The 11,253-nt window shown below is 34.1% G+C and overlaps 1 pseudogene across 1 annotated transcript; it reads left to right on the forward strand.

Annotated features, from left to right (window-relative positions):
- Positions 1 to 2,712: 2,712 nt before the first annotated feature.
- LOC308431191 (olfactory receptor 8B3-like) lies at positions 2,713 to 3,621 on the forward strand (annotated as a pseudogene). Its single transcript has one exon. The product of its transcript is annotated as an olfactory receptor 8B3-like (transcript).
- Positions 3,622 to 11,253: the final 7,632 nt, after the last annotated feature.

An 11,253-nucleotide genomic window follows, 5' to 3' on the forward strand; every position in this document is an offset into this window, starting at 1 on the left:
ATAATTGGTGTAACAAATTTGGTATGTCTTTTAGAAGATGTGTTTCATTCTGGTTCAGCTAGTTGATACAAATGCATTATTAGTCAAGTGTGGATTAACAAATTTGTACTGTACCTTTCACTCATCTTTACTGTGAAAACAAAAAAATGTAAAATAATGTATTCTTTTAAGGAATGCATAGCATGTATGGTAGAACATACTTGATATCCTAGTTCCTGTTTTGTAGAGGACAAAGGCTATGTTGACCAGCCTGAGCTACATATCCAGACACTGACTAAACAAAAACAAGTGTAAGGAAATGAATAACATCAAGAAGATAGTCGAAAATGAATAGCAAATGCTACCTATCTTAAAGGACAAAGAGCTAAACTGGTTTTCTGCATAGTAGATATAGTTGAGAAGGTAAAAGCAGCAGCTAAACAGCCTCTGCCTTTGTACAATGATGGTGAAAACTGTTGTGTGATTTTCCTTGAAACAATGTAATTGCAGAGAGTATATTTAAAAGCTTTTACACATAGCATAAAAAAAAACATAAAACAAAACAAAACACATATTCATCCAAAATGCTGAAATGTGGCACTGAGGAAAGACTAGGGACTTTATTCTCCTCATGCCCAGAGTGATGACACAGTAGGCTATTTATACTTACAGAAGCAAGTATCTTAAAGGACATGGGTAATTAATTCAAGGGCTGCTGCACTGAAAAGCTCCCTCCAGAATATGAAATGACTCACAAAAACTGTTTCACTGAATCTTCCTGAAAAACTCAACTGAAGAGAGTCTCCCCTACCCAAGAATAAGTTGCTACTTATATAACTTCAAGGAAGGCCTGGTGATTCTTATAGCTTTCCTGAACATCCTGAGATTTGTAGGTTTTGCTAGCTTACTGTTTTTACCTGTTTTCTCCAGGAGGACGTACTTTAGCAAACAAAATACATTTCTGTTATTTGTATATGGCAAATGCAGAAAGAATCATGACCAGGAGGATAGCTCATTCCAGACGAAAAGAGAAACATCTTTTAGATATGTAAAGTTGGTTAGTCATTTTTTTCCTAAATGACTTCATTACATCATTTATAGTGCACAGTTCTGTAGCAAAGTAGCTTTATTTCCTAATGTAAATATCAAGTTATCATTATTTTGTATATGTGAACCTTTTGCTCTTTCTAATATATTGACAAAGAGTATACTAGTCCTACAACTTGATAAACAGAAAGATCCTTTAAGAGAAAGTAGAAGGCAAGAAGGGAGGGAGAAGTTTATATGTCTAGTTTCACAGTTTTCTACCTTAATATAAAATATAGCACATGATATTTTTTGCAAATGACTGGCAGTGAGGCACACTGACTTATGAGTTAAGGTCTAAGATCATCTGGAGAGTCACTGCAAATGACTCCTTCTCTGTGCAGTTTAGAAATGAATTATGAACATGGAGTAACCAGCCATCTGAGAGGAAGTTAGTGTCTTTAAAGAGATGCTGGGCTCATCACTGGTGGGATGTGAACAACTGTTGGTTTCCTGGGAAAAGCGGTCCCTGAATATTATCTATCCATAGGTGTTGCCAAAACACAACATCCCCTGGGTTGAATCCCCAGGCTCTTCATCTCATCATAAATGATAACATTTCTCTAATGTGATTGTACTGGGGTTCTTGCAGAAGACCAGCAAAATGCACATTTTACTTTCATTCCTGGAGAAATCCCAGGACTACTCATGGGTACAAACCATGTCCTAATACAGTCAGCACTACAGAAGCCTGAGAATTCTGTGTCAGCATTCACTCCTTCTCAAGTTTTGGAATTATTTTTATACAAACCATTTATAAATCAAATATAATAAACTAACAGTCTGTTCTCAAAAAATGCCTGAGTACACGTTTTAAGATTTAGATTTAGAATTGTATTTGGTTAGTTTGCATTCTGTAAGTCTTTTTAAGCCAATTTTATTCTTTTCTTTGGAACTCACATAAAGTATTTTTTAGGATATTATTTTGCATCCCCCACCTCTTATAAGAGCATCTTACTTTTCATATCCACTCAATTTCATGTCTTGTTGTTCTGGTTGTTGTCTTTTTTGTCCTCTCTCTTAAATGGTGTAAAAAAGGAAGAGCCACTAAAACATACAGAGTCGGTTTTTTCTCAGCTGTTTATTCCTAATAAAGGGGCCTTCACTGTAGTATGGTATATAATCAGTGCTACTCATTTGAAGATAATGGAATTTGCATCTCAAAGCAGCACCGTTTAAAGAATTATATTTTGAATCCTGTATATGAGGGTCCTGGTTGCAAGATCTGTTGCAATAGGCAGGCATAGAAAATGTATTAGGAAAAGTAGTTCCCATTGTATACAATGAACCATTAGTATCTTAAGCTTTCCTAGGTAAGAGAGCACTCAATGGGCTTTAAAATAATTTACCCTGGACAAGGTGTGTGTTTATGATAGTACATTTTTTTTTTTAGCCACTTCTGAAATGTGTATAGTTCCCTCTGTAGAAAGGGAGGAAATTGCCCTACAAAGCCAGTAGGAACTGAAATAGCAAACAGGCAACCTAGGACAATCACCCACTGCAAAGGATTTTTTTTTCATACTAGGTGATTTTCAAATCATCTAAGGGTCTTTGAGGGAACAACAGAGTCCAGAGCATAAATGGGAAATATCAATACTATGCTAATTTTGTCTGTCTTTACCTCTGTAGATGAAGATCTAAAGAGGAATGATAGATGAAAATTACTCTCTGGTGACAGTATTTATCCTGGAGGACTTTACTAACCAGCCAAAAACTCCAAATGCTTCTGTTTTTTCTGTATATCAGAATCTATGTGGTTACTATAGTAACTAATCTTGACTTAATCACACTGATTTCATTGAATTCATACTTTCACACACCCATGTATTATTTCTTCTTTAATCTGTCATTTGTAGATATTTGTTACTCTTGTTTCTTTAACCCTAAAATGCTAATTAATTTTGTGGTAGAGAAGAACATCATCTCCTATACAGGTTGACACAACTCTACTTCTGCTTTTTCGTCATTACAGAATGTTATATACTGTCTGAAATGGCACATGACTGTTGTATTGCTATTTGCAGGCCACTGCTATATAATGTTATATTATGACCAAGATCTGTGCTGTCTTTTTGTTTGGGGTATATGTGATGAAATGTTGGGATTCCTTGGCCCATAGTCTTTGCATGGAATGACTGACCTTCTGTGATGCAAACCTTCTCAATCATTATCTGTGTGACATTCTCCTTGGACTCCAGCTTTCCTGCACCAGCATTTACAACAATGAGGTTGTAGCCTTTATTCTGTTTGGCATGAACATTGTGGTTTCTAACAATACCACTTTTATCTCCTATGGTTTCATCATTGCAAACATCTTACACATTAGTTCCACACAGGGCAGGACTAAAGCCTTCAATATCCGTAATTCCCACATAATGACTGTCTCATTGTTTTTGGAGCAACAGCATTTGTGTAGAATCTATGAACAAGGGAAAGGTGTCCTCGGTATTTTGCACAAATATTGGGCCCATACTGAACCCTTTGATCTACAGTTTAAGAAATAAGTATGCCAAACTTGCTATGAAGGAAGCCCTCAGAAGAAAACTGTTTTCTTGAGCAGAAATAGGAAAATGTTAGAAGTAAATAATTCTCTTGATTATTTTGAGATATTTATTATAACTAGATATTGACCTTAATCAAATATAATTCATTATATTCATTAATTTAGAGCCATATTTGCTTTATTTATAGCTTTTCTTCATTTTTCTTATTCTTTTTCTTGCAACTTTACATAGAAAATTAGATGCTTGAGACATCAAAAACCAGGTAAAGTATTATGCTTTAATTCTTCTACATGGACATATGGCTATTGCATGGACAAATACTATTAATTAAATAAGCAAATAACTAAAAAACATCACTCATCACCCATTTATATGGTGAAATAGAAGGTTGATTATGCCTATAGATCCTGTTCTGCTGTGTGTTTTGGGTCCCAGTGGAGTTCATCTGACACAGTCACAGAGTGGAGTTCATATGACAAAGTCACAGAGATAGGTTTTATTTGTTTTTATTTTGTTTGTTTGTTTTGTTTTGCTTTTATAAAAACAAACCCAGTGAACAAAATTGTGAAAATTTCAAAAGTGTGCTTTAGCTATTCTTTTATATTTTTAGTAGCTGTACAAACTCTATTTCAGTTTCTCCTGCCTTAAGAGATTTCTAAACACAAAGATAAAGCAAGTATAAAAATCTACTGAAATTAAATACCACAGGTAATATGGTCTTTCAAAATTTGGTCTCAAAGAGTCTCTGATGCATCAATTTTTTTTTTACTGTTTTTCACTTTTTGTTTTAACTATTAGTTGATGTGGTTGTTGAATAGAAGACATTTCTATTTCTTCTAATACATTAGTCTCTTTGTTCTGAATATAGTAACATAAAATAAACTTCATAGTTTTAATTTCAATTTGTTTTCCTTTGTATATGACATTATGTCCAACATTAAAAATTTACTTACTCAAAAATTTCAGAAATATTTAAGTGCTTATAAAATTACTGTTACATCTCTTCTTGTATATGATTTAATGGATGAATTATTTTAACTAAATTTTTTATCAAGTGTAAATCAAGAGGAAAGTTGTTATGTTTATGGTTTTAGAGAAAGGCATTTAGAAATCATTTAAAGTTACTTCTGTGACATCAGCACACATAGAGTAAGAATGTTTAACTTATAAGAAGACAATTCTATTTTGATATGCCTTATAGGAAAGTGCTAATTTTACCTTAGAGGTCAGTGTGAAGTAAAAAGTAGCTTTTCAAATATAAAAATATAATGCTATGATTAGTTTTACTCATCACAAGGAAGATATTTTTTACAGAGAAAAATATTTGGTGAAGCTAAATTAGAATGCTTTATTACATTCACGGTGAGTTTTGAAGGAAATCTGTCTAGGGTGAAGAATAGCTGCTAATCCTAAGATATGTTACATTTCATCAGAGAGGAAAAACAAATTTGAAAATCAAAAATCAAAAGTAACAACATTTTTATTTTCTATGTCTAGAATATTAACATTTTTAACTAGTTCTAAATCTTGCATATGTTCAAATCAAATCAACGAATAATATTCAGTAGAGAATAATTACCAGGATAGAAAAACAAAAGTACTGAAAACTGTAGTTAGTGTGAATATGCATTGAAAGAGGTGCTGTGAGAAATCCTGTGTCTTTGAAATATTTACATTTTTTCCTGATGTGCTAACTTCTTCTAGCCCCTAGGGGGGTTTCTGAACTCTGTCTCCCTTCGTGTGTTTGTTTGCCTCTCCCACTCTTTGCAAATGTTTTTCTTCATTCTATATAATAAACTCAAGCTTCTTGAAGAATCCTAAAGTTCTTTAAGAAATTTTTACCTAACCCAAATGCAGAATATTGACACAAGTACAAGAAAATATTTTATATTGATCAAGTTATTTATTTATTTACACACTGATCAGTTTTTTTCCCTTATCTCCAACAGTCCCTCCCTCTCTTTTTCTCTTCCCCAACCACCCCTGTTCCACTTCTCAGAAAAGGGGTGGCCTACTATAGATATCAACCAAACTTGACATCTAATTTTGTAGAAAGACTAGGAGTGGTTTCTATTGAAGTTAAAGAAGGAAAACTAATTAGGGGAAAGCGATAAAAAAAGCCAGCCATATAGTTAGAGACAGCACCTGCTCACACTTTTGGCTTTTCCCATTAATGCCATGAGGCACAGTTATGTGCCGAGGGCTTAAATTCATCTCATGCACACTTGCTGGCTGGCAGTTCAGTTTCTTTGAGTACCTATAAGTCTAGGTTAGATGATTCTGCAGGTTTTCTTGTGGTTTCCTTGAGCCCTATGATTCCTTCTATCCTTCCTCCACCTTTTCCACAGGATACCATAAGCTTCACGAAAGGTTTTGATGTGGTCTCTGCATCAGTTTCCATCAGTTACTGAATAAAGCCCCTCCGATGGCATTTATGCAGGTTCTGGTCTGCAAGTAGAGCAGAATATCATGAATGATGTCAGGGCTGGGTTCTCTTTAAAGGCATGGGTCTCAATCTGGGACAGTCATTGGCTGGCCCTTCCCTCAAATTCTCTTTCATCTTATACCCCTACACATTTATAGGCAAAAGAAATCTAAACTTTGTGGATCTAAATTTATATGGCAGAGTCGGTGTCCCAGTCACTACAAGTCACCCAAGTCTTGCCTGGTTACAGGAGATGTCTGGTTTAAGGTCTATATCCCCCATTGCTACGGTCACCATCATAAATTCTTGAGAGTTTCCATTCGACTAGGTTTCTAGAATGAGAAACAAATAGTTTTTAAAGCAGGAAATGATTTCTGTGTGACAAGAAGTATATGCTACAAATGAAGGCAAGATTTTCAAAATGTAATTTTGAGCATCAAATGAATCTGATCCAATCTCATTTCCTGGCTTTTCCTTTATTGTGCAAAAATATTGGCTATGTTTTACTTTATATCTCAATAAGAATAACATTCAAATCAATTCTTTAAATAATTTACTGTTTTAAAGAAAGTTCATGTCTCGCCCTAGGAAAAGGTGAGGATGATCAACAGATTAGTAATTCTAATGCATGTAATTGAAAGATCTAGAAAGTAATTTTATTTTAAAATATGTTAGCACCATTGCTACAAATTTTCCATTAAAATAAGTTATTTTATGTTTAATGTATCTCATAGCTCACATTTCAAATCTCAAGAAAAAGGTATTTATTATGTGCTTGAATTTCTGCTACTTACTTAAAATACTTAAAGTAATCATTAAAAATAATAATTAGACAATAAAATTACCAAGATCTTATAACCATATGATGTAATAATTAGAACAAAAGGGAACTTGTAGAAAGAGATAAGGAATGTGTAATCATTAAAATTAGAGGCAAGTAGACAGTCTCATTGAACACGGATCTGAGTTGTACAGAGGGAATATTGATCTGAGTACCTAGAGGATGAAAGCTGTACATTACAAGAAATGTGTGTGTGTATGTGTGTGTGTGTGTGTGTGTGTGTGTGTGGTATCTTTGTGTGTGTGTCTGTGTATATGCACATGTGTATCTTTGTTTTCTTTGTGAGAGAGAGACTGGGAGAGAGTAAGAGGAAAAGGGAGAGGGACAAAAGAAACTTGCAAGTTTTTTCTGAATCCACATGACCAAAGATCATTCTAAGCATTAAATGAATTCTTACATGTAGAAAAAATAAACTATTGTATAAAAAATGCAATATTTTTAAAAAAATAAACCACTTATTCATAAATATATATAGCATATATAGATCAGGTTTCCCAAGCTGGTACCCTCATTTATGCCCCTCTGATTGCTAAGGATGTTCCCTTTCTATTTAGTCTCCCTTCTGTCCTAATTTATTTCTTTTGTCTATTTGTTTAATTGACAGAATGAAGGGAATTAGGTTCCTGATGGTGATATCAACCTTGAATTCTACATATCGGGACGCTGACACTAATCTGTTTCCATGTTACATTTTGTCCTACATGTACTTCATGCTTACGATAACTAGTGGGATTTTTATGCATGCTATCAAACCTCTAAAAGAATTAAGTACTGACAAAATTATTCATACAATGTTATGCCAAAATGCCTTTAAAAATCTGTAAATTTATTCCTCTTTTTTTTTTTTAAATTAAGTGGTAAGGAATAAAATATAGACTTTCTAAGACATAAACTAGGACATTTATTTCTAAAGACCTGCTCACTAAAAAAATAAGTAGACATGTACAATTTAGAATTCAAAGGTATAAATGAGAGGAAGTTAAACCAGTTGGTGAATATGTGGGCATATTAAAAGAGGTATTTTCTGCATACCAGAAAATTAACAGATGCATTGAGATTATTCCATCACAACCCGGAGACATTCTTTATTAGAGATAAAAGAACACACAAAAGAGGATAGATTAGAATCAAAGTACTGTCTGATCCTTCAATTATTTGACATGAATTGCTTTAAACATTGCTAGTTCCAGAACACAAAATTCTAGAGTGACCTCTGAATTGTGTAATTTTGAAGTGTGCAAAGAAATAGGAAGTATAAACAAAAATATTTAAACTAATAAAACAAAGGTAAAAAATACACCTGCTGAATAGAAGCAGAATAAGTAATGCCAAGAAGCTGTCTCTGCTTGAAAAAGGGTTATTAGAAAAGCGGTGTCTAGGAGCAGCATTAGGAAAAAAAAAAAAAAAAAAAAAAAAAACTGAATTAAAATTCTGGGTCCAAGCTGTCTGCCTATATTCTGCTCAGTACAGCTTTTTGACTGCTTTCTCTATTTCCTGATTTAGACAATTCTCTAAGTAGTCTTTCTCTTACTATTCTAAAGAATTCTTCTGACAGCTTATCTCTTGCTCTTGTCAACCAAGTCTTTTATTTTATATATCGATTCAGTCATTTACTCCGGGTTCCCAATTAACTATCCGATGAATCGGCTTCCCTCATCCTCAGGCTCTTAATTCTTAGGAGACAGCAAGCACATTATTACACAAACAATGCTTAGGTCCATAGCAGTCATCAGCTCTCATGTAGGCCCACACCCTGTTGACCCTGTCTTCGTGGAAGGAATCATGTTATGCCATTTTTACCGAAGCCATGCTGAACCCTGTAAAATAATACAAAGTATTATTAGAAATTAATATATATGAATAACAAAGTGACAAGATTAAATGAAAGAAAAAGATTATTCACAAGATTTACTTTAAAGAAAATATTTTGGGGGTTAATAACACCAAGCTTTTACCCTAAAAAAGCTATTAAATAGTATAAATGATAAGGTTATGACTATAGAGCAAATAAACCTTACAATATGAGAATAAATTAGAATATATTTGGAACTCACTATGAAACATAGGCTCTGTCCACTGAATGCTAGGATTAAAGGTGTGTACCTGGACTTTTTCCACCTAGAACTTGCTCGGTCTAAGCTGCCCTTGAACTCAGCTATCTGCTGAGCTTTATTTATCTCCTGGGATTAAAAGTGTATACCACCATGCCTGCGTCTAAATTTTTCATGGTCATTGTTCTTCAAGATCCAGATTCAAAACCTCTGTCTTCCAGCCTCAGGACCTACATCTAAAATATTCCCTTCACTTTTCTACTATAGTTTATTCCAGATTAAAAAGCTAAATTATTCCTTATTCAAAGTCAAACACAATCACTAAGCTAAGCTGAGTGGGATCTTACCCTGAAACCACTATTCCCTTAATTTTCTTATCTCCTTGAACACAGGACCCTATTTCACTTTCTGGTGCCATTTTATTAATACTTGAACCATTATTTTGTATTGTTTTTTTAAGCTTGCTATCCTTAATCAGAATGCTCATAATTAGACTAAACCAATGAACAAATTTTCTGCTGAGCTTTTTTGAGACTTATTTTGTCAATGCTATTAATATAAATCTCTTTACCTTAGCCTCAGTTAGACATTTCAAACAGGGCAAAAAACAGCCACATTTTTCACAAAACCTGTTTCTGGACCACATACTGAAATTCATCTCCACTGAAACTTCTTCGACCAGGTCTACAGAGTTCAATTCATTCTCACCAATAAAGTCTTCTATATTCCATAGGCTATCCCATTAAACCTCACTTAAAGCATTTTACTGCCTTTCAAAGTCATATTGTTCCAAACAAAATCATTGTCAGGACTATCACAGCAAAAAGACAGACCTTGGTACCAATATCTGTATTAGTTAGGGTTTTAATACTATGAATGGATACCATGAACAGGGAGACTCCTATAAAGACAACATTTAATTGAGGCTGACTGAATTATTTAGGGTTTTACTACTGTGAACAGATACCATGACTAAGCCAACATATACAATACAACATTAAATTGGGGCTAGCTTGAAGGTTCATAGATTCAGTTTATTATCATCAAGGCCTTGGGAATATGGCAGCATCCATGTAGGCATGATGCAAAAGGAGCTGAGAGTTCTATATCTTCCTCTAAAGGTTGCATGCAGAATACTGGTTCCCAGGTAACTAGGATGTTGGTGACATACCTACTCCAACAAACCATACCTCCTCCAATATGGTCACACCTTCTAATAGTTCCACACCCTAGGCAAAGCATTTACAAATCATAAATACCATGATTTATGATTACAGGTTACAGAGGCTCAGTTTAGTATCAAGATGTAAGTGTGGTGGTGTCTAGGCAGGCATGATGCAAGGGGTAACTGAAAGTTTTACCTCTTCATTTGAAAGCCACTAGAAGAAGACTATCTCACACGCTCAAGGAGGAAGGTTCTTTTGCCCACATTGACAATCAAACACTTCTTTCAAAAGGCCACACCTACTCCAAAACAGACACACCTGGTAATTGTGTCAATCCCTGGGCCAAGCACATACAAGATCTGAGCAAACCCAAGCCAGACCAAATCCTAGAGTAGGGAGGGTAGTTTAACTCAAACTTCTACTCTTAACTATGAAGCTATTGGCAATTACTAACTATTATGGAGGCAGAAACAGTTATTTCTAAGGATGTGGGGCATGATAAATCAGCCATACCAATAGAAGACAACACATACAATAATATTTGTGCTTGCAAATTAGTCTGTAAGTTAAAATAAACAAACAAAGAAATGTATAAAAATAAAATTAAAACAAAGCTAAGTATGTAAATATGAGTTGACCTGGGTGGGATTTTTGGACCATAAACATGATCAAAATTAGTATTTAAGAACTAATGTGAAGGGAACTAAAATAGGAGTACATCTTGGGGAGAGGAAAGAAGGGGGAGTGAACAGAGATTAGAGGAAAGAGGGGAAATTGAGTTTGTGATATAATATATCACAGAATAAATAAATAAATAAAGTAAGTTAGTGAAACCTTTAAATCTAAATAAGATGGTGTATGCCTTGCTGGGCAAGGAGGATTATGAATATTAGTTGAGCTTGGTTAATGGCAAAATCATAGCTCAGAATACATTTTATTTTAACAAAATAAAAATATAGTAAAGGGATACCAGTAGCATTATTTCACACAGTGTTTGTATTATGTGATCCAGGTCAGAAAGCAGATAGTTGGGATTTGAACAAGTTGCCTAAACTAATATAATTAATGAGGTAAGTCTTTTTTTCCAGACATTTAGCCTTAACAATAGTAGGTGAGGAACTATGTATCTTCATAGGTTCTGAAATAGAAAAGATATAGAATAATAATTAGGAAAATATAATCATTTTCCCAGTAAGTAAAT

This window comes from Micromys minutus (assembly GCF_963924665.1).
Source record: "Micromys minutus genome assembly, chromosome: 16".
Taxonomy (NCBI): domain Eukaryota; kingdom Metazoa; phylum Chordata; class Mammalia; order Rodentia; family Muridae; genus Micromys; species Micromys minutus.